General features: G+C 47.1%; 1 long non-coding RNA gene across 1 annotated transcript; it reads right to left on the bottom strand.

Annotated features, from left to right (window-relative positions):
• Positions 1-7034: 7034 nt before the first annotated feature.
• On the bottom strand, positions 7035-7395 carry LOC132872504 (uncharacterized). Its single transcript, XR_009651449.1, has 2 exons — positions 7327-7395; positions 7035-7094 (listed from the first exon to the last, which is right to left on the bottom strand). It is a non-coding gene; the product is annotated as an uncharacterized LOC132872504 (long non-coding RNA).
• Between the last annotated feature and the right edge of the window lie 17874 nt (positions 7396-25269).

Below are 25269 nucleotides of genomic sequence, written 5' to 3'. Positions count from 1 at the left end.
GGGCAGAGGAAGGGGGCTCTCCCGACCAGAACACGTGTGTGTGTGTGTGTGTGTGTGTGTGTGTGTGTGTGTGTCGTGTATATGAGTAAAAGCTGACAATAAAAGAGTTATTGAGAACTCAGTACTGGCCTGCCATGCTTCTGTAGTCCACCCACCTAGAACACTTGCTACACATGAGAACTAACATAAACCAGTTCATATCCTCCTGCTCAGCCTGCACTGAAGCCAAGGTATCCTGAGCTCTGTCCATTGGGAAACTCATGCCATTATCCACACCCCAGAGACCTTGGTCACACATTGCTATCAGTTTCATCACTGAGCTACCCAAATCTCAGGAAAACACAGTCATCATTGTAGGTGCATTTGGGTAATTGAGTGATCAATTTCATTAAATCTGAAAGTTAATAATTAAATTGAATCAGTCTCATTTGAATCGTTTTCAGTGAATCATTTTCATTGAATCAGTTTCATGTTATCATTAAATCACTCATGGAATCAGTCTCATTAATCAGTTTCATTAATTAATACCATTAATTTTGGTGCTTAATAATAAATTACCAAACAGCTAAATTATGGTATATTCCAAATTATTATGATCACTTACCATATTACATAAATCATATGCACCTTTTAGAATTCTTTGGAGATTGGGGACTTCAGAGATATTGGAACACAAATAAACACAGTTTCAATAATAAATGAATTTATTATAACAAAGATAAAAATGGATAATGGCAGTTGAAATATATACAAACAGTGAGATGTGTGTGTGTGTGTGTGTGTGTGTGTGTGTGTGAGTGAAAGGCCCTATGGCCTGAGCAGAAGGCTAGCGTGGGATGCTAGCTAGGTATGTTTGTGTGTGTCCATGTGGTGTAGGGGTCACCATGTGGGATTTGAGGAGAACAAAGGAATTAGCCTTGTGTGGCTAAGCTAAGACAAAGGGAAGCTAGCTAAGGTCTGTTTGTGTGTGGGGAGAGAGAGAGGCCTTGTGTGTGGCCTACAAAAAGGATTAGCTCTGGTAGCTAACTCCACGTGTGTTTGTGGGGGAGGAGTTAACCACGTGGTAAGGCCTATGGCCTAGCAAAAGAAATAAGCTAGCGTGGGATGCTAACTGAGGTGTATTTGTGAGGCCAGGTGAGGCCTGTGACCACGTGTTTGTGTGTGTGTCAGGCCTGGTGACCACGTGTTCGTGTAGGCCTAGATTAACCTCGGGTGGCTAAGCTAAGACAAAGGGATGCTAGCTAAGGTGTGTTTGTGAGTGCGGGAGGACCGCCACGTGTTTCTAAGACAATACACTTAGCTTTGGATGTTAACGGGACAAAAGAAATTAGCCGTAGGCTAATTTCACTAGCTTATAACAGTACTGAAACCTTGATAAGGTCAAAATGTGTGATAAGGAAATTAAAGTGTTAGTCAGGAATAAAGAGAAGCATGCACAGCCTATCTATTAAAACAACAGAGAGATTAAAACAAAACAATAATCAATTCAACATGCTGCGTGTTTACAGTGTAACAAACCGTTCCTGAGGTTAAATTCACACTACTTCAATAAAAGCTAATTCCTAAGACTAGGCTTATCTGCCCAAATGCCAGTCTTACTCAGTATCTTGCCTTTAGCAAAATTATGAAGAGATGTTCCGAGACTTCGGAGTTTCCGTTGTGAAGCACATGAGTTGCTTCTGTAAAAAGCGCAGAGAATTTCTTGGTCCGATGGTCGTTCGTGATGAAAAGTCTCTGATCAGAATAACATGCACAGCTTTTTAATTAGGAGGAATTACAGTCGCTCCTAACTTTTAAATTAACTGCTTGGCGGCAGTTTGTATGTACTTAATAATAGAAATATAAACCGGTTGTAACTCAAGCTGAGTTTAAAAATCGCGAGATCTTAGAGTCTACCGTGGCCAAAGGTAAACAAAGAAATCGCGTTAAATCGTGGATCTTGCAAGAAAGAGAAGAAAAAACGTCTTATTTTGGATTTGCTCGTGGAGCGAATCCTCTTTGTATCCAGACGGCTTGGAGTCCAGACGGAAAGAGGAGGAAGCGGAAATGTGTTCCGTTACTTATGCCTTCATGGTGGATGTGACGTTGGTGATCCCGCCCACACGTGACGTAGGTCAACGCAGAAGCTGATGATGGGAAATGTAGTCCTTAAAGGGACTGTTGTAGTTCTTAGACGGACTGTACCTACAATCCCCCTTTTGGTCTCAGGGGTATGATGGAGTCGTAGCACTGAGAGCACAGTACCGTACAGTCCACATGTCCATAGTCCTTGAGGCAGCCTTGCTCTGTACAGTCCATGGTGTCCTGTGAAAACTGTGTAAACTCATGAGTTCCAGTAAGACAGTTGGAGGCAGAGGCATTCTGGGCATATAATCACTCTAGCTAACTAGGTCAAAGTCACATCAATAAAGAAACATTAAACATGAAACATATATACTTCATTTCCTACACAAAAAAAACAAGAGAAGAGAAGAAGTGAAGGAAAGAAAAGAGGTTAGTGTTTGGGTTGGTAAACCTAATCTTCTAGAAAGGTGTAGCAGCGGGTGGTCTGGCTAGAAAGCGTGCGCTACTGCGGCTAAAGCTGTCAGGGACACAGACCATCTTATCCAGCTTGGCGTGTAGTGTTATGTATGGGTTGCCTGGGCAGACCCAGTGGATGTCTTTAGTGGAGGTGCACATCTCTAAGTCTTGTGCATTCACAAAAATGAGGATAGCACTGCCAAGACTATATGCCAGGTATATTTGCGATGAATACACACTAGTAATAATAGCGGATTTTAGTATTTTATCTACCATGTTATACCGAAGGGTTATTACTTTATTGGGTTGGTAAGTCTGACTGGGAATGTCAGTGTACGCTTATGGGTGAGTGAGGCGTACAAGCTAGGTGGACAGGATGGGCCTAACTGTCGTCCCCCCCCTTGGAGTGAGGACTGTTCAAAAGGCTTGATTTGATTGTTATGGAAATCGATATGAGAGCGTTTGATTGCGCCTGGATGTCCTAATGCGATATGCGACGGGGGACAGTTTTCCTACGATCGAAAGGTCCCGACCAGTGTGGTAGGAACTTTTTTTTTAAACTCCTACCGGTTTGGTAAAGTTAAAATGTAGGACTTTGTCGCTTATTTGATATTTGTGATGGGAGGCTTTTGGGTCATAGTAGGCCTTTTGTTCTTTTACGCTCGTTTCGATTTATTTTGTTGAGGGGTCTGACCTCTTTTTTAACAGTTCTTTAATCTCAGCCAACTGGGCTTTTAAAGATTCCAGCTCTGAGCGGAACTCACCAGGTTGGTCTGAGTCACTGTGTCGGTCATCTCTACCCCTACGTTTAGAGTTACGGTCGGAACGCTCCTGCCGTCTCTGGCCAGAGCAGGGATGACAGTCTTGCTGCCAACCGCCTTGTTCCCTACGACCCTTTTCATGTGATGGGCGGTTGCCATAGTCACTGTAGACTTGCCTTCGGTCCTTCCTGGCCTTACCTTGCTGATTTCTCAGCTCACGCTGGTGATGACTCGGCAAGAGGCGGTTCGGAGCGGGATTTCTCCAGGGGGGTCCCCCTTTTGGAGCTTTGCCTCCTTCTAAGGCTAGCGGGGGCTCATCTGCATCCTGGAGCCTAAGGACTCTGGGTTCATCATCGTTTACGTTTGCGGTTTTGACAATGGTCTCCCAGGTCATTTGGGCTAGTTGCCTAATTTCCCTCATCGAGTGGAAACCCTGTCGACACGTCAGTGCGACTTGAGTCCACACGCTTGGGTGGAGGTTATGTAAGAAGAGGGATTTGAAGCCTCTATCTTCTTCCAAGCCTGGTGCGCTACTACCCTGGAAATAGGCAGTACGTAGCCATCTATAATATTCACGAGGCGCCTCAGACCATTTTTGTTTAATTTGTAATGCACACAATGTCGCGGAGGTTTCATCCGTGTACGGCGCATATTCTTCCCTCATGTAATTGCGAAGTTTTGAATAACTATCGCGAATGTTTGGGGGTAGAGTCTCTAAAAGGGCCCAAACGCTGCTACTGGAGGTTTTCCAGATCAGCTTAAGTTTTTCTCGCGTTGTGGCGTTCGGCAGGTCCATCAGGCATCGGTCAATTTCTCGCAAATAATCATTTACATTTGTTCTTTTATTGTCGGGGTCAAATCGCTCGACATCTTGGGCAAGTAGGTCAATTTGCCGCATGCGGAGGGCTTGGTGCACATCCTTTTGCGGCCTTCTTCGCTCTCCTGAGTACTCACTATCTGAGCTACTCTGGAATCGCTCCCGTTTCGCATGAGATGCGTAGTCTGATTCATCCGAAGATGGATCAGGGATACTGTAGCGCACTGACCTGGGTGTGCTACGGGCCTGGGCTCGGGATGAGCGCAGGATGGCTCCATCTTGGCTAAATGACAGAGTCGAGTAGCGAGTTGATGGAGTTTGGCGGGGTGTCTGGTCCTCGACCAGGTAATCTACGGTGTCCGGTTCAGATGCCTCTTCCCGCTCTGAGCTTCTGCGCATTGTTGGGGGTCTTTCACGCCCCTCGCGCTCTTCTTGGGGGGTCTGCTCCTCAGCAGCCCTCTGGGCAGCCTTTTCGGCTTTCTCTAGCCTTTTGGCGCAATCAAGGGAGTTCTTCAAGAGCTCACACTCCCTATATAAATCATTATTATCGGCAGCCAGCTCGGCGTTGCTGGTGGTCAGCCTATCAACCTCTCCACGGAGGCGTCTGATTTCTGAATCAGTATCTCGGAAGTATGATAGGAATAGCTTACCTAGTGCCGCTTGGACACTAATAGTTGTTCTTTTTGGATCTCTCATATGTTTTATTGAGTTGTCTATGTTGTTTTGGCATTCACTCTTACTCGTGTACTTAATGTTTGCCTTTTTGGAGGCAGAGCAGTGAATGAGCTCTGCGATGACCTCAAAGAGAGACACGTCTTGAGCGTTGTCTTCAATTTTTGAGACACGAGGGGATGCCATTTTGCTTAGGTTGGATATTGGATAATTAATTAATCAATGAGTTAATTTATTAATTAATTGTTATTAATTAATATTAACTACGTAATTAATTAAAAAGGTTTGTTTGGAAATGCTATCTCTTATCCTAAGTTATGAATAGGTTATGAGTATTTGTGATATGGTTATCCCGCTACTTTTAACCATTTTAACACACCTGGGGATATACCTTAGCAGTTGCTTAAACAAACTGATGATTTATCTGTTGTTGCAACAATATTCAAGAAGTCAACAAACCAATCTCCTCACAAGAGGCACCACTTTAATGTAGGTGCATTTGGGTAATTGAGTGATCAATCTCATTAAATCTGAAGGTTAATCATTAAATTGAATCAGTCTCATTTGAATCGTTTTCAGTGAATCATTTTCATTGAATCAGTCTCATGTTATCATTAAATCACTCATGGAATCAGTCTCATTAATCAGTCTCATTAATTAATACCATTAATTTTGGTGCTTAATAATAAATTACCAAACAGCTAAATTATGGTATATTCCAAATTATTATGATCACTTACCATATTACATAAATCATATGCACCTTTTAGAATTCTTTGGAGATTGGGGACTTCAGAGATATTGGAACACAAATAAACACAGTTTCAATAATAAATGAATTTATTATAACAAAGATAAAAATGGATAATGGCAGTTGAAATATATACAAACAGTGACGTGTGTGTGTGTGTGTGTGAGATGTGTGTGTGTGTGTGTGTGTGTGTGTGTGTGAGTGAAAGGCCCTATGGCTTGAGCAGAAGGCTAGCGTGGGATGCTAGCTAGGTATGTTTGTGTGTGTCCATGTGGTGTAGGGGTCACCATGTGGGATTTGAGGAGAACAAAGGAATTAGCCTTGTGTGGCTAAGCTAAGACAAAGGGAAGCTAGCTAAGGTGTGTTTGTGTGTGGGGAGAGAGAGAGAGGCCTTGTGTGTGGCCTACAAAAAGGATTAGCTCTGGTAGCTAACTCCATGTGTGTTTGTGGGGGAGGAGTTAACCACGTGGTAAGGCCTATGGCCTAGCAAAAGAAATAAGCTAGCGTGGGATGCTAACTGAGGTGTATTTGTGAGGCCAGGTGAGGCCTGTGACCACGTGTTTGTGTGTGTGTCAGGCCTGGTGACCACGTGTTCATGTAGGCCTAGATTAACCTCATGTGGCTAAGCTAAGACAAAGGGATGCTAGCTAAGGTGTGTTTGTGAGTGGGGGAGGACCGCCACGTGTTTCTAAGACAATACACTTAGCTTTGGATGTTAATGGGACAAAAGAAATTAGCCATAGGCTAATTTCACTAGCTTATAACAGTACTGAATCCACTGAAACCTTGATAAGGTCAAAATGTGTGATAAGGAAATTAAAGTGTTAGTCAGGAATAAAGAGAAGCATGCACAGCCTATCTATTAAAACAACTGAGAGATTAAAACAAAACAATAATCAATTCAACACGCTGCGTGTTTACAGTGTAACAAACCGTTCCTGAGGTTAAATACACACTACTTCAATAAAAGCTAATTCCTACCCAGATAGCAGAGGGTCGTTGATTCGACGTGGAATCATCGGCATGTTCTTCGACCTATACGCCGTCGAATCACCGTCGATCACCGACGTTGATTCAACACCGCTTTGCTCATACGAGTTTCCGTTGAAACGACGTTGAAAAGTGGCTGGTGGTCGACAGAGAATAGACCCCCTTTCACCCTTTATTCAACTACGTATTTTGGTCGATTTATAGTTGAATTTTCGGCGATGATTCATCCAACTTTACTTCCTGTTTTATGTACAACAGGAAGGCTACAAATTAAGCAAAACAGGCTAAATTAAACTAGCTAACAATAAAGCATCGGGGCTCTTGCCTAGGATGAACACACACATGCATACTTCAACCATGAAAGTGAAACTTAATTTATATCAATGTGCGTAGGCTACGTCCTGTTTAATGTACAACAGGATATAAAAATGCATGCAACAATGCACCTCTCCTAATGTTTGTCAAGCTATCTAATGAGGCATAACTTTTAACATTTATAAGGAACAGAACACACTTGAACATGTTCTTAGAAACATTTTATGATTTATTTATAATTGTGGCCTATTCCTCCTGCGGCGCAGACCTGTACATGGAAACAGAAAAACATAACCAAAATTAATTTGATGCAGCATTGATAAAGAAAGTCAGCAGTAGGAAAAACTATATTTAAAATCCAAAGAGGGATGGAGGGAGGAAAATTAAAACAAAAGAAAGAAATGAAATATAGAGTAGAGAATATTTGATAAAATTAAGGATGTTTTTATTCAGTAAACATTTAAAAAAATGTTCTACAACACTCTAGCCTAGTGACTTACCAGTAACAAAATAGACTTGAAGTATTCAGATCCGCTCTGCATAAAGCAGCTAAATCCTCTCTCTGTCTCCTGGCAGAAAACTCCTTGGTTTGCTTGTTGTCTCAATCACAGCTGGTATTCTGTAGAAAGACTTCTTTTCACCTTTCCCATCAGCTTTGTTAGAACCCTAACACAGCACAAAAGTTTACCATTGTAGGTTTTTGATGAACCAAGTGCCTCGTGGGTTCACATACCGTGCGCTGCCTTTATTTCCCCCAAATCACGAGTTTGTTGGTCTTCCAATGTGGCGCAGGGTTTGTTTACTTCCGGTTTCGGGTGACGTCAGTGAAAGGGGTCTAATGGGGGCATTACCACCACCCACTGGATTGGGGTGTAAAGCAGTCTGAACAAAACGTGTAAACATAAACATAGGAGAAATGAACCCGTTTTTCTAACTCGTCCTCACTTAGTCTACTTTTCTTTTTTGATTAGTCTGGATTTGATATTGTAAATTTAAATGTGAATCAATGTATATTCATCGGACATGAACAAATGAATAAATCTTGAGTAATCTTGAGGGGCGTGTGTGTCCGGGGCGCGGTGTCGCGGGGGGGGGGGGATCGAACGAACCCTCCGATCCCCCCTGGCTACAGGCCAGTTGCTCATCCTACCAATGTTGAAAACTGTCCGGCAAAAGTGACGATGGTTCAACGTCGTATATTCAACCTTCTCTGATGGTCGACAGATCAACCTTTACCCACGTTGATTCAACGGTGATAAATCGACCCTCTCAGACGGCAGAGAAATCGACGTTTCACGGCGCCGTTTCAACGTTGATTTTCTGACGTACGACGGAAACCGACCATTCTGACCAAAACTCTACGTCGTTTCAACGACCCTCTGCTATCGGGGTAAGACTAGGTTTATCTGCCCAAATGCCAGTCTTGCTCAGTATCTTGCCTTTAGCAAAATTATGAAGAGATGTTCCGAGACTTCGGAGTTTCCGTTGTGAAGCACGTGAGTTGCTTCTGTATAAAGCACAGAGAATTTCTTGGTCCAATGGTCGTTCGTGATGAAAAGTCTCTGATCAGAATAACATGCACAGCTTTTTAATTAGGAGGAATTTCGGTCGCTCCTAACTTTTAAATTAACTGCTTGGCGGCAGTTTGTACGTACTTAATAATAGAAATATAAACCGGTTGTAACTCAAGCTGAGTTTAAAAATCGCGCGATCTTAGAGTCTACCGTGGCCAAAGGTAAACAAAGAAATCGCGTTAAATCGTGGATCTTGCAAGAAAGAGAAGAAAAGACGTCTTATTTTGGGTTTGCTCGTGGAGCGAATCCTCTTTGTATCCAGACGGCTTGGAGTCCAGACGGAAAGAGGAGGAAGTGGAAACGTGTTCCGTTACTTATGCCTTCATGGTGGATGTGACGTTGGTGATCCCGCCCACATGTGACGTAGGTCAACGTGGAAGCTGGTGATGGGAAATGTAGTCCTTAAAGGGACTGTTGTAGTTCTTAGATGGACTGTACCTACATCATGGTAGCAGTAGACAGATTCTCGAAAGCTCTGAAACTCACACCCTTGCCTGGTATACCTACAGCCATGAAAATGGCAGAGCTCATATTTAGCCATGTCTTCAGGTATTATGGGATCCACGAGGAAATCATAAGTGCCTGGGGACCCCAATTTTCATCAAGGTTATGGGCAAACTTTATGAACAAGCTCAAACTATCAGTGAGTCCGACCTTGGGACACCACCCACAGTCAAATGGGTAAGTCAAGCATGTGAATCAGGAGATCAGATGCTTCTTGAGGGTGTTCTGCCTAGAAAACATATAGGACTGGGCCCACTTTCTCCCATGGGAGGAATATGCGCAGAACTCCCTCACACACTCAGCCATGCAGCTCATGCCATTCCAGTGTGTCTTAGAGTACCAACCATCACTCTTTCCATGGGATGACTCACCCACTCACACCCTCTATATGTATGACTGTGTCTCCACCCACCTCAGCAACAAGATTGTAAAGTTCGCAGATGACACGACTGTGGTCGGACTCATCTTGGGCAAGGAGGGTGAACTGGCATACAGGGATAAGGTAGAGTGGCTGTCAGAGTGGTGCAAAGTCAACAATCTGCTCCTCAACACCACCAAAACAAAGGAGCTGGTTATTGACTTTAGGAAAAACAAAACTGACATCCAGCCACTCATCATCAGCGGGGCCTGTGTGGAGAGGGTCCTGGTGTTCAGGTTTCTTGGCATTGAGCTGGAGAACGACCTAACCTGAAGTGCCAACACCAAGGAGCTGCTGAAGAAGGCACAGCAGATACTGTACTTTCTGAGAATTCTCAGAAAGAACTGTCTCCCCCAAAATCTGCTCCGGGCCTTCTATCACTGCTCCATAGAGAGTGTGCTCACGTATGGACTGTGTGTATGGTATGGCAGCTGCATGTCCTCAGAGAAGAAGGCACTCCACAGGGTTGTTAGGGCAGAAGAGAAAACAATAGGCTGCCCCCTCCCCACCCTGGAACAGATTTACACCTCCAGATGCCGCAGGAAAGCAATGGACATTTCGAAAGACTCTTCACACCCCAGTCATTGTCTCTTCCAGCTTTTGCCATCAGGCAAGAGATACAGAGCAATGAAAACCAGGACAATTATTAATTTCCTTCTGCTTAACTCTGACAAGACTGAAGTACTTGTATTAGGACCACATACAGCTAGAAGTAAGTTTTCTGATTACACAGTGACTCTGGATGGCTTTTCTGTTTCTTCATGTGCAGCAGTAAAAGACCTCGGAGTGATTATTGACCCCAGTCTTTCATTCGAAACTCGCATTGATAACATCACCCGGATAGCTTTCTTTCATCTCAGAAATATTGCAAAGATAAGAAATTTAATGTCATTATATGACGCGGAAAATCTAGTCCATGCTTTCGTGACCTCCAGGTTGGATTATTGTAATGCCTTACTGTCTGGAGGTTCCAATAAGTGCATAAACAAGCTCCAGTTAGTTCAAAATGCAGCAGCAAGAGTCCTTACTAGAACTAGAAAATATGACCACATCACGCCTGTCTTATCCACACTACATTGGCTCCCAATCAAATTTCGTATTGATTATAAAATACTACTATTGACCTTTAAAGCACTAAATGGTCTCGCACCACAGTACCTGAGTGAACTTCTGTTCCTCTATGACCCGCCACGCCTACTTAGATCAAAAGGTGCAGGCTATCTGCTGGTACCTCGTATAGTGAAGGCTACATCAGGGGGCAGAGCCTTTTCTTACAAAGCTCCACAGTTATGGAACAGCCTTCCAAGTAATGTTCGGGAATCAGACAGAGTCTCAGCATTTAAGTCTAGGCTGAAAACATATCTGTTTAGTCAAGCCTTTTGTTAATGGTGTTTATGAGGTAAAGGTGTAGATCTAGAGGGTCCTCAGACATAGAGTGTTTTGGTAAACTGGGATGTATGGATACTGTCAGTCCCCACTCGCTTGCTCACTCAAGTTTGTTGACGGTGTAGTGGCTGGCTGCTTTATGTCCTGGGGCTCCCTCATGCCTGTGTTACCTTCTGGCTCTCCCCTTTTAATTATGCTGTCATAGTTAGTTGCCGGAGTCCCTGCTTGTACTCAGTGCAATATGTATACTGTTCCTATTATTCAGGTGACATTGGGCATACCTAACAACCTGCGTTTTCTCCCCCCCCCCAAATATGTCCCTCTGAGTTACATGGAGTCAACAGGAAATCTTTTGGTGGAGAGGGTGGAGATCTCGACTGGCTATCGTAGCCTGCAGGGAATCGGCCGTCAGACATTCTGTCACATGTCCCAGACCCGGTGAAATGTAACTGAATTGTCTTGGCCAGCCCTAAGGGTCCCATCTGCATCTTATCATTGCTGAGGAGTGTGCTCCCATCACCCAATCAAGCATCCAGCCAGAGCAGGTCATATTTTGTAACCATATTAACATGCCATTGTTGCGTATTATGCCTGATGTCAAAACTCTCGTCTCTGCGAGCCTACCACACAGATTTAATACTTGTGTCATTTTTAGGGCATACCTAACAACCTGTCTTCCCCCCCCCCCCCCATCTGTCCCTCTGAGTTACATGTTGGTCTTGGGATTGAGATGCTGGCCTCTTCTGCCCCTCGGACCTGCTTGATCTTTCCTGGTGCCCTGTGTCTGCTCGGAGTTTTATCGCATCGCTCCTGTGAAGGATGGCCCCATGAGGACAGTTGAGGGTTATACCTGGAGGATGCTCTGGACTCTTACAGTAATGCTTTTATGGCTGAGGACCACAGTTGACTTGCTAACTTTAGGACTGCAGTTGTCATGAACAGCTTTGCACTCAAGTTTCCATCAATGAAGAGTTATAACATCAACGAAACTGTCTTCATGTTAAAACTGTTAATGTTATAGTCATGCTGTCTGTTGTTGCCCAAATGAGGATGGGTTCCCTTTTGAGTCTGGTTCCTCTCGAGGTTTCTTCCTCATGTCGTCTGAGGGAGTTTTTTCTTGCCACCATCGCCACAGGCTTGCTCATTGGGGATAGATTAGGGACAAAATTAGCTTATGTTTTTAAGTCGTTCAAATTCTGTAAAGCTGCTTTGCGACAATGTTTATTGTTAAAAGCGCCATACAAATAAACTTGACTTGACTTGACAAACCACCTAAAAAACAGTTTCTATCCCAAAGCAATCATGGCTTTAAACTCAAATGTGCAATAGAACTATTCTTGGCCCTATCCCCAATGTGCAATTTGTATATCTCATCTCATTATCTCTAGCCGCTTTATCCTGTGCTACAGGGTCACAGGCAAGCTGAAGCCTATCCCAGCTGACTATGGGCGAAAGGCGGGGTACACCCTGGACAAGTCACCAGGTCATCACAGGACTGTCACATAGACACAGACAACCATTCACACTCACACCTACAGTCAATTTAGAGTCACCAGTTAACCTAACCTGCATGTCTTTGGACTGTGGGGGAAACCGGAGCACCCAGAGGAAACCCACGCAGACACAGGGAGAACATGCAAACTCCGCACAGAAAGGCCCTCGCCGGCCATGGGGCTCGAACCTGGACCTTCTTGCTGTGAGGCGACAGCGCTAACCACTACACCACCGTGCCACCCGCAATTCTGTATACTTTACTATTTATTTTTATACTTTATTTGTTCTTATTTTTTCTATAACTCATAATGAGTCAACAGCACCTTCAATTTTGTTATACCTTTGAAAAAGTGACAATGACAGTAAAGACTTATCTTATCTTATCTTATCTTATCTTATCTTATCTTATCTTATCTTATCTTATCTTATCTTATCTTATCTTATCCTGGCATTAGACGCTTGGTTCAAGAGGAACAAGCAAGCTTGGGAGATCATTCATCAATGTTTGGAACCTGAGGCCAGCAAATACAGTGGTGCTTGAAAGTTTGTGAACCCTTTAGAATTTTCTATATTTCTGCATAAATATGACCTAAAACATCATCAGATTTTCACACGTCCTAAAAGTAGATAAAGAGAACCCAGTTAAACAAATGAGACAAAAATATTCTACTTGGTCATTTATTTATTGAGGAAAATGATCCAATATTACATATCTGTGAGTGGCAAAAATATGTGAACCATTGCTTTCAGTATCTGGTGTGACCCCCTTGTGCAGCAATAACTGCAACTAAACGTTTCCGGTAACTGTTGATCAGTCCTGCACACTGGCTTGGAGGAATTTTAGCCCATTCCTCCATACAGAACAGCTTCAACTCTGGGATGTTGGTGGGCTTCCTCACATGAACTGCTCACTTCAGGTCCTTCCACAACATTTCAATTGGATTAAGGTCAGGATTTTGACTTGGCCATTCCAAAACATTAACTTTATTCTTCTTTAACCATTCTTTGGTAGAACAACTTGTGTGCTAAGGGTCGTTGTCTTGCTGCATGACCCACCTTCTCTTGAGATTCAGTTCATGGACAGATGTCCTGACATTTTCCTTTAGAATTCATTGGTATAATTCAGCATTCATTGTTCCCTCAGTGATGGCAAGCTGTCCTGGCCCAGATGCAGCAAAACAGGCCCAAACCATGATACTACCACTACCATGTTTCACAGATGGGATAAGATTCTTATGCTGGAATGCAGTGTTTTCCTTTCTCCAAACATAACGCTTCTCATTTAAACCAAAAAGTTATATTTTGGTCTCATTCATCCACAAAACATTTTTCCAGTAGCCTTCTGGCTTGTCCACGTGATCTTTAGCAAACTGCAGATGAGCAGCGGTGTTCTTTTTGGAGAGCAGTGGCTTTCTCCTTGCAACCCTGCCATGCACATCATTGTTGTTCAGTGTTCTCCTGATATGGTGGCCTCATGAACATTAACATTAGCCCAATGTGAGAGAGTTCTTCAGTTGCTTAGAAGTTACCCTGGGGTCCTTTGTGACCTCGCCGACTATTACATGCCTTACTCTTGGAGTGATCTTTGTTGGTCGACCACTCCTGGGGAGGGTAACAATGGTCTTGAATTTCCTCCATTTGTACACAATCTGTCTGACTGTGGATTGGTGGAGTCCAAACTCTTTAGAGATGGTTTTGTAACCTTTTCCAGCCTGATGAGCATCAACAACGCTTTTTCTGAGGTCATCAGAAATCTCCTTTGTTCGTACCATGATACACTTCCACAAACGTGTTGTGAAGATCAGACTTTTATAGATCCATGTTCTTTAAATAAAACAGGGTGCCCACTCACACCTGATTGTCATCCTATTGATTGAAAACATCTGACTCGAGTTGCACCTTCAAATTAACTGCTAATCCTAGAGGTTCACATACTTTTACCGGGGCCACTGGTAGAAAATACACCAACCCAGGAACACCCAGCACTAGTTGAACTGGAAGGAGAACTGGTGAACCAGGTACACAAGATACTCAACTCTCGTTGCAGACAAGGCAACCTTGAGTATTTGGTAGATTCGTAGGGGTATGGTCTGGAGGAATGTATCTGGGTACCTGCCAAAGACATGCTAGACCCCATGCTCACTCAGGAATTTCATGCACTGCACAGCACCCTGAGAAAACTGCACCTAGAAGGCAAGGGCATCCCAAGAAGAATTGTGCTCCCAGAGTGAGCACCTTGGGGGGGTCCTGTCAGTGACAGCATAAGTTCGTGGCAGCCTTTAAACATGACTGCTATGGACTACAACTCCCAAGCACTACAGTGCCCTCCCTCTCCCAAGTTCTGATTCGGAGTACACCTGTAATCACTGTCCAGACACTTCAGCCTGTTGCAAAGTATCATTCTGTGTTTTCATACCTGAACATACCAAGCCTATCTGTTTCTTTGACCTGACTCTAGTGTATTCTGACTCCTGCTACTTATTTACCAACTTTGAGACTCTGGTTTTTCTCCAACACTCTGCACATTGAATGACCTTTGGCACGAACCTGACCTTGATTCTCATCTCACACCTTGGCTTTGTTCACCAGTTTGTGATGCACCCGCTCTCCCCTGCATACGTGCCTGCACTCTGACAATGGGTAGGTATGGAGTGAAGCGGAGAAATGTGAAAGGGCAGATGGTGGTGGATGAAGAGGATGAAAATGGATGTGGTGAATACAGTGGTGCTTGAAAGTTTGTGAACCCTTTCAAATTTTCTATATTTCTGTATAAATATGACCTAAAACATCATCAGATTTTCACACAAGTCCAAAAAGTAGATGAAGAGAACCCAGTTAAACAAATGAGACAAAAATATTATACTTGGTCATTTATTTATTGAGGAAAATGATCCAATATTACATATCTGTGAGTGGCAAAAGTATGTGAACCTCTAGGATTATCAGTTAATTTGAAGGTGAAATTAGTCAGGTGTTTTCAATCAATGGGATGACAATCAGGTGTGAGTGGGCACCCTGTTTTATTTAAAGAACAGGGATCGATCAAAGTCTGATCTTCACAACACATGTTTGTATAAGTGTATCATGGCACGAACAAAGGAGATTTCTGAGGACCTCAGAAAAAGCATTGTTGATGCTCATCAGACTGGAAAAGGTTACAAAACAATCTCTAAAGAGTTTGGACTCCACCAATTCACAGTCAGACAGATTGTGTACAAATGGAGGAAATTCAAGACCATTGTTACCCTCCCCAGGAGTGATCGACCAACAAAGAACACTCCAAGAGCAAGGCGTGTAATAGTCGGCGAGGTCACAAAGGACCCCAGGGTAACTTCTAAGCAGCTGTCGGCCTCTCTCAGGCCCTGTCCACACGGCAACGGATTCAGGTGACTCCGATACAATTGCTTATCGTTTAGGCCTGGCGTCCACATGGCACCGGCATTTTGGGTGCCCAAAACGCAATCTTTTTGAGAACAGGTTCCAGAGTGGAAAGATCTGGCAACGTTGCCATTGTGAAGTCGTCTGGATGAGTAGAATGGATTTGTTTACGATGACGTCACAACCACATGACTGTGAGTGCTTCACGCCGGGTAGAAGTGTAACGAATATCACCAGGATATCACCAGGAAAAAGCCTTACAGAGCACTAGTGAGAGTGAAACACGAGCTTGGATATTATTATTATTATTATTATTATTATTATTACTACTATTATGTTCAGTGTTAGTTCACAGTAGTAATGCAAGAAGCAGAATAGTGACAGTAATAGTGAAGCAAAAACATGCAATTGTACAAACACTGCAGCTCTACAGCAAAATATTCAATTCACAGTCAAAATATTTTGTAAGCGCATTTCATGAACCAAGTTATAGGATTTGTTGACAACTCACATCGCAATGAGAAGATCAGATTTCAACTACGTGAATTTCAGGTCAGTACTCCCTAAATTTAAGCAGTATGTGGACTTTGATGAGAAGGGCAAACATGCTGGATCTTGTTTACACAAACATTCCCAGCACATACCGGGTGGAGCCCTGCCCCCACCTTGGCTACTCAGACCACATCTCTGTTATGCTAATTCCAACATACAGACCGCTCATCAGATGCTCCAAACCAGTTCTAAGGCAGGTGAAAACCTGGCCAGAAGAAGCCATCCCTGCTATCCAGGGCTGTTTTGAGAGACCTGACTGGGACATGTTTAGGGAGGCTGCAACCAATGGCAACTGCATTACCTTAGAGGAGTACACAGCATCAGTGACCAGCTACATTAACAAGTGCATTGAATGATGTTACTGTCTCTAAGACCATCACCACTTGCCCCAACCAGAAGCTGTGGGTTACTGCAGAGGTGAGTGCACTACTGAGGACCCGAGATGCTACCTTCAGAGCAGGTGACAGAGTGGCCCTAAGAGCAGACCAAACTGTCTCAGGCCGTCAGAGCAGCAAAGTGCACACATGCCCAGAGAATCCACAGCTACTTCCAGGACAGCGGCAGCACATGTGGCAGGAAAACCAGGCCATCATGAACTACAGGACAACATCACCTGCCTGTGACAATGATGCCTCCCTTCCAGATGCGCTGAACAGCTTCTATGCATGGTTTGAGTCACAGAACGGCATGGCAGCAAGAAAGACCATCCCTCCTCTCAACAACCAGGTGCTGTGTCTGACCACAGCCAATGTGAGGAAAACTCTACACAAAGTCAACCCACAGAAGGCTGCTGGACCAGACAACATCTCCGGAAAAGTGCTCAGAGGATGTGTGGACCAGCTGGCAGATGTTCTCACTGACATCTTCAACATCTCCCTGAGCAACACTATCATTCCTAAGTGCTTCAAGACCATTACCATCATTCCCATGTTGAAGAAGTCTTCAGTGTCCTGCCTCAATGACGACCATCCCATTGCACTCACACCCGTCATTTTGAAGTGCTTCGAGAGGCTCGTCATGAGGCACATAAAGACCCTGCTGCTTCCCTCACTGGACCCCCTGCAGTTTGTGCATCACCATAACCGGTCAAGAGATGACGCCATAGCCACCACCCTTCATCACCTGGACAAGAAGGACACATACGTTCGAATGCTGTTCATAGACTTCAGTTCAGCATTCAACACAATCATCCCTCAGCAACTAATTGGAAAGCTGAGCCTGCTGGGCCTGAACACCTCCGTCTGCAACTGGATCCTGGATTTCCTGACTGAGAGACCTCAGTCAGTCTGGATTGGGAGCAGAACTTCCAGCATCACCATACTGAGCACTGGGGCCTCCCAGGGCTGTGTGCTCAGTCCACTGCTGTTCACTCTGCTGACTTATGACTATGGAGTAACTCACAGTTCGAATCACGTCACCAAGTTTGCTGATGATACGACTCTGGTGGGTCTCATCAGTAAGAACAATGAGTCAGCATACAGAGAGGAGGTTCAATGGTTATCGGACTGGTGCAGAGTCAGCAACCTGTCTCTGAACGTGGACAAAACAAAAGAGATGGTTGTTGACTTCAGAAGAACACGGAGTGACCACTCTCCACTGTACATTGATGGGTCACTCATGGAGAACATCAAGAGAACCAATCTCCTTCATGTACATCTGGTGGAGAACTTCACCTGTTCCCTCAACACCAGCTCCATTGTCAAGAAAGCCCAGCAGCGCCTCTACTTCCTACAAAGGCTGAGGAAAACCCTTCTCCCATCACCCATCCTTACAATATTTTATAGAGGGACTATTGAGAGTATTCTGAGCAGCTGCATCATGGTCTGGTTTGGGAATTGCACTGTGGCAGTGGGGGCGTGGTCAAGCATCGGTCTGTGACTGGAGGGCGGAGTCAGGGAAGGTAAGTGGCAGAATCACTACACCTGATGTGAATTAACCTGTGTTTGTGTGTCTTCCCAGCAACCATGCCCCATATAAGGAGAGAGAGGGCAGAGGAAGGGAGCTCTCTCCCGCACCAGAAGACTTTTGTGTGTGTGTGTGTGTGTGTGTGTGTGTGTGTGTGTGCGCGCGTGCGACTGGGAGAGTGTGAAATTAAAGCTGAAAAGCTAAAATAAAGAGTTTTGGAACTCAGTTCTGGCCTGCCGTACTTCTGTGCTCCACCCACCCACTCTGACTTCCACAGTGGTGCTGAAACCCGGGATGAGCACAGAAGAGAACAGCCCCATGGAGTCCTCCCCCTTTGCAGACCTGATCCATGCCCTCACCACGGCCCAACAGAGCCAGCACCAGGCGCTGCTCGCCCTCTGAAAGGAGCAAGAACAATGGTTCGAGGCCCTGGTGCTGGCGCAACAGGAATATCGTCAGTTGTTCCGGCACCTCCTCGCATCGGCGGGGGCCACCATCTCCACTGCTGCGGGTCCACTCCACCTCACCCCGACGAAGATGGGCCCGCACGACGACCCCAAGGCCTTCCTCACGCTATTTGAACAAGCAGCAGAAGCCTTGGGGTGGCCAGTGGAATAGCGCGTGGTGTGGCTCCTCCCCCTGCTAACGGGCGAGGCGCAGCTGGCCACACTACAGCTCCCCGCCGACAGCCGGCTGGTCTACGCAGACCTGTGCCGGGCCGTCCTCCAGCATGTGGGGCGCACCCCCGAACAACATTGTCAGCGCTTCCGCGCTCTGCACCTAGAGGACGTCAGCCGCCTGTTCGTGTTTGGCCAGCAACTCCAGGACGCCTGCAGGCAGTGGCTGAGGGCTGACAACTGCGACACCGAGGGAGTTGTCGACCTGGTGGCACTGGAGCAGTTCATCGCACAACTTCCCAAAGGAACGGCGGAGTGGGTCCAGTGCCATCGCCCGGCCTTGCTGGATCAGGCCATCGAGTTGGCGGAGGATCCTTTGGCAGCTGTTCCCGCAGCAGGATCACAGATCACCTCTTCTCTTCTCTCCTCTCTCTCTCTCTCTCTCCCCCTCCCCTTCTGTGTCTCGTCCTCGCCCCGTTCCCCCACCGTGGAGGCAGGGGCCGGCTCCCTCACAGCCGGTCCACTGCACCCGCAGTGTCCTCCTGTTTCCCACTTCCATGTCTGTCTCTCCCCCCCCCCAGGTGAGTGAGCCCCAGAGTACCGGTGCAGAGAGAAAACCCGGGCCGGTTTGCTGGCTCTGCAGGGAACCGGGCCACCTCCAACAGCAGTGCTTGGTGATGGAAGTGGGCGTGGTGTTGCGGATCCCCGACACGCCAGGTGCCGCCCTCAATCAGGCGGGAGCGTATCGCATACCGGTGAGTATCCAAGGGGATACATATCAGGCTTTGGTGGACTCTGGCTGCAATCAGACCTCAATTCACCAAAGCCTGGTGCAAGACATTGGGGGGAGCACAGGGGGTGAAGGTGTTGTGTGTGCACGGGGATGTTCACAGCTACCCTTTAGTGTCAGTCCACATTTTTTCAGAGGGGAAAAATTTAGAGTAAAGGCGGCGGTTAATCCTCGCCTCACCCACTTGATAATTTTGGGGACTGATTGGCTGGGATTCGGGGCATTAATGAGTCATTTAGTGAAGAGTGGGTCCTGCCGTAGTTCAGCAAGGGGAGGTCCCGGTGTCGCTTTAACAGGAGCAGCTGTCACAGAGCCGTCTACGTCATCTCCGCGTCAGAGTGAGGAGCCGCCGGCTCCTCTTCCCTCTCTCAGGGAATCCCTCGCGGATTTCCCGTTAGAGCAGTCGCGAGACGAGACTCTGTGGCATGCGTTTGACCAAGTGAGGGTAATCGATGGTCAAACGCTCCAGCCAAACGCCACCCCGTCCTTCCCTTATTTTTCTATTATGAAGGATAGATTATACCAAGTGACACAGGACACTCAGACTAAAGAACAAATCAAGCAGCTTTTGATTCTGAAGTGCCACCGGGAATTGGTATTCCAGGCAGCTCACTTTAATCCCATGGCTGGACACTTGGGGCAGGATAAAACACTAGCCCGAATAATGGCCCGGTTCTATTGGCCAGGAATTCGCGGCGATGTCCGTAGGTGGTGTACGGCATGCCGCGAATGCCAGTAAGTAAATTCAGTGGCCATTCCAAAAGCGCCTTTGCGCCCTCTACTATTAATCAAGGCCCCGTTCGAAAGAATTGGGATGGATCTCGTCGGACCATTAGATCGGTCAGCACGAGGGTACCGTTTTATATTAGTTCTGGTGGACTATGCAACGCGATACCCGGAAGCAGTGCCTCTTCGCAATATCTCAGCACGCAGTATTGCGGAAGCACTCTTCCACGTTATCTCCCGAGTTGGAATCCCGAAAGAGATTCTGACTGATCAAGGCACCTCATTTATGTCACGAACACTGAACGAATTGTATGGGTTATTAGATATTAAGCCGATCCGCACCAGCATTTATCACCCACAAATGGACGGTTTAGTTGAACGATTCAATCACACCCTTAAAAATATAATTAAGAAATTTGTAAGCGAGGACGCACGTAATTGGGATAAATGGCTCGAACCCTTGTTGTTTGCAGTGCGAGAGGTCCCACAAGCCTCCACGGGGTTCTCCCCGTTCGAATTGTTATATGGGCGTAAGCCGCGCGGCATTTTAGACGTGCTGCGAGAAAATTGGGAGGAGGGACCTTCACCAAGTAAAAATGAAATTCAATACATTATTGACCTGCGCACAAAACTCCACACACTCACGCACCTAACCCAGGAGAATTTGCGGCAGGCCCAAGAACGGCAAACCCGCCTGTATGACAAGGGTACGCGCCTTAGGGAGTTCACACCAGGAGATAAAGTACTCGTACTGTTGCCCACATCGAGCTCCAAATTAATCGCCAAGTGGCAAGGACCCTTTGAGGTCACACGGCGAGTCGGGGACGTCGACTACGAGGTGAGACGAATGGACACGGGTGGGGCACTACAGATTTACCACCTCAATCTACTCAAACTCTGGAATGAGGAGGTCCCCGTGGCGTTGGTGTTGGTGGTTCCAGAGAAGGCGGAGCTGGGGCCGGAGGTTCAAAAGGGAGTATTGGCGTCGCATACCTCTCCAGTCCCCTGTGGAGACCACCTCTCCCCGACACAATTCGCGGAGGTTGCCCAGTTGCAGACTGAATTTTTGGACGTGTTCTCACCCCTGCCCGGCTGCACCGACCTCATAGAGCACCACATTGAGACGTCCCCGGGGGTGGTAGTGCGTAGCCGCCCTTACAGGCTACCCGAACACAAGAAAAAAGTGGTTCGGGAAGAACTTGAGGCCATGCTCGAAATGAGCATCGTCGAGGAGTCCCACAGCGACTGGAGCAGCCCGGTGGTCTTGGTCCCCAAGGCCGACGGGTCGGTCCGGTTCTGTGTAGACTATAGAAAAGTCAACGCGGTGTCTAAATTCGACGCGTACCCAATACCTCATATTGATGAGTTGCTCGATCGACTAGGCACGGCTCGCTTTTACTCGACACTGGATTTAACAAAGGGTTATTGGCAGATCCCCTTGACTCCATTATCCCGAGAAAAAACAGCCTTTTCCACACCGTTCGGCTTACACCAGTTTGTCACACTTGCTTTTGGGCTGTTTGGGGCACCCGCTACGTTTCAGCGGCTGATGGATAGGGTCCTCCGCCCCCACGTCACCTATGCTGCCGCGTACCTTGACGACATCATTACGACACGGTGAGCCATAAATGTTTTCCTACCCATCCATTTCTGAATCTCAGTGCTTTGTTATCTGTATCAGAAATGGCCCATGTTCTCTCTGCTCTATTAGACTCTGGGGCAGAGGTTACTCATTGACATTGAAATCGTTTAAAGGCTCAAGCTGCCCACCCAAGAACTCCAGCAACCTGTGAGCCTCCAAGCTATTGATGGTGGCCCCATCAGAGATGGACTGGTCACAAAAAGAACTAGACCTCTGGAAATTCAGATCAGGGCCCTGCACAAGGTACATCACCCAAACTTCCAACTATGTTATTGTGCGAGGATTTCCATGGCTGCAAGTACATGGTCCACTCATTTCCTGGCAGCAGAAAGAAATATTGATATGGTCCCTGTCCTGCTATCAGAACTGCTTGCAATTGTCCCAACTTACCCTGGCTTCCACCTCTGTGGAGAGCCCCTCCACTGGGGGCATTGACCATGTCCCTGCTTGCTACTATGAACCCTGGGAAGTCTTCAGCAAGGGAAAGGCCAGTGGATTACCCTGTCACAGGCCATATGACTGCATCATAGACCTCCTTCTGGGCACTACATTTACGCAGCTGCATTTACCCACTTTCTAGAACAGAATAAGCAGCTATGGAGGAATATGTACAGGAGGCACTTCAGCAAGGTTACATCTGTCCATCCACATCCCCAGCATCCGCAGGTTTCTTCTTTGTGGAGAAGAAAAGGGGAGGCCTATTACCTTGCATTGATTACCAAGGCCTTAACCAGATAACCGTCAAGTATCCATACCCATTACCCCTCATCCCATCTGCCCTAGAACAACTAAGATTTGCTCGTATTTTCACCAAACTTGACCTCTGAAGTGCCCATAACCTGGTGCATATACAGGAAGGGTATGAATGGAAGATGGCATTCAGCACCACCTCAGGTCACTACAAATATCTTGTCATATGGACTATTTTGTGTGCCCAGCATGTTCCAGTGCCTCATCAACTCTGTGCTCCAGGACATGCTGGGACATTATCACCTACATGGATGATATTCTGATTTACTCCTTGGATGAAACCAGTTATTAAAAACATGTCAAGTCAGTTCTCAGCAAGGTCCTGGAAAATCAGTTAACTGTCAATGAGAGTTCTACGTCACTGAGCTCTCTTTTCTGCATTATGTTATTAGTGCTGACGGGATCAGCATGGACTCTAACAAGGTCTCCACCATCACTTCTTGGCCCATGTCCGTAAAGGAGCCCCAACACTTCCTGGGGTTCACCAACTTCTACCGCCAGTTCATCAAGGGATTTTGCACCATTGTGGCACCCCTAATAACACTGCTCAAAAACAGCCCAAAGTGTCTACAGTTGAACCAGGGAGCAGAGGAAGCTTTTACTCATCTTAAAACAACCTTTACTACTGCACCCGTACTTAAGCACCCAGAGCCCTCGAAACCCTTCTGTGTCGAGGTAGACACTTCTGAGACCAGAGTTGGCAGAGTGCTATCTCAGTGCCAAGGAGATAGACCCAAGCTGCATCCAGTAGCTTTTTTTTCCAAGAAATTAACACCAACAGAATCTATGATACTGGAAATAGAAAACTGCTAGCCATCAAGTTGGCCTTGGAGAAGTGGAGACATTGGCTGGAGGGGACTGCACATCCATTTATTGTCCCTACTGACCACAAAAACCTAGAATACCTCAAGATGTTTGAACCCAAGACAGGCACGGTGGGCCCTATTTTTCACTAGACTCAAATTCTCCATTGCATACAACCCAGGGTCCGGAAACACTACTAAAGCAGATGCTCTGTCTTGACTACATGCTTCTGCCACAACCAGCCTAGAAGTCACACCCATCCTGCCACCCAAGTGCTTTGTGAATGCTCTTTCATGGGACATCAATAAGGAACTGGCCCAGAACCAACCCCCAAGGTCTCACATTCATCTTGCCCCAGTACAGAGGCTGCTTAATCACCTGGGCACACTCTTCTCCAGCCACAGGACATCCGAACAGCAGACACACCTATGAACTTATCAGAACCAACTATTGGTGGGAAAACATGATGTGGCAGTGGGGGCGTGGTCAAGCGTCGGTCTGTGACCGGAGGGTGGAGTCAGGGAAGGTAAGTGGCAGAATCACTATACCTGATGTGAATTAACCTGTTTGTGTGTCTTCCCAGCAACCGCGCCCTATATAAGGAGAGAGAGGGCAGAAGAAGGGGGCTCTCCCGACCAGAACACGTGTGTGTGGTGTGTATATGAGGAAAAGCTGACAATAAAAGAGTTATTGAGAACTCCATACTGGCCTGCCGTGCTTCTGTACTCCACCCACCTAGAACACTTGCTACAGTGGTGCCAAAACCTGGGACGGAGCGCAGGAGAGAACAGCCCCATGGAGTCCTCCTCCTTCAAGGACCTGGTCCATGCCCTCGCCATGGCCCAACAGAGCCAGCACCAGGTGCTGGTCGCCCTCCGGGAAGAACAGGAGCGAAGGTTCGAGGCCCTGGTGCTGGCGCAGCAGGAAGATCGCCAGGCGTTCCGGCACCTACTCTCGTCGGCAGGGTCCTTCACCGCCGCGGGCCCTTCCCATCTCACCCTGACGAAGATGGGCCCGCACGACGACCCCGAGGCCTTCCTCGCTCTCTTTGAGCAGGCAGCAGAGGCATAGGGTTGGCCGGTGGAACAGCTTGCGGTGCGCCTCCTCCCCCTGCTCATGGGTGAGGAGCAGCTGGCCGCGCTACAGCTCCCTGCCAACAGCCAGCTGGTCTACACAGACCTCCGCAGGGCCGTCCTCCAGTGCGTGGGTCGCACTCCGGAGCAGCAGCAGCAGCACTTCCACGCGCTGCGCCTGGAGGAGGTCAGCCGGCCGTTCGCGTTTGGCCAGCAACTCCGGGACGCCCTGCCGCCAGTGGCTGAGGGCCAACAACCGCGACGCCGAGGAGATCATCGATCTGGTGGCACTGGAGGAGTTTGTCGCTCGACTTCCAGAGGGAACCGCGGAGTGGGTCCAGTGCCATTGCCTGGCATCGCTGGATTAGGCCATTGAGCTGGCGGAGGACTGTATGGCGGCCATTCCAACGGCAGGACAGCATGTCTCCCCTTCTCCCCTCTCCCTCTCTCTCCCCTTCTGTTCCTCTCCCTCGCCCCATTCCCCCACCGCGGAGACGGGGGCCAGCTCCACCCCAGCCGACCCGCCGCACCTGCGGTGTCCTACCGTTTCCTACTTCTGTGTCTCCCCCCCCCCCCCCAGGTGAGTGATATCCGGAACACCGGTGCAGAGAGAGAGCCCGGGCCGGTGTGCTGGCGCTGTGGGGAGCCGGGGCACCTCCAGCAGCAGTGCTCGGCAATGGAGGTGGGCGCGGTGGTTCGGATCCCCGACGCGCCAGGAACCGCCCTCGATCGGGCTGGAGCATATCGCATACTGGTGAGTATCCAAGGGGATACGTATCAGGCTTTGGTGGACTCCGGCTGTAATCAGACCTCAATCCACCAAAGCCTGG

Source organism: Neoarius graeffei, chromosome 2 (assembly GCF_027579695.1).
Source record: "Neoarius graeffei isolate fNeoGra1 chromosome 2, fNeoGra1.pri, whole genome shotgun sequence".
Classification (NCBI taxonomy): Eukaryota; Metazoa; Chordata; class Actinopteri; order Siluriformes; family Ariidae; genus Neoarius; species Neoarius graeffei.
This window is presented reverse-complemented; position numbering and strand designations above follow the sequence as displayed.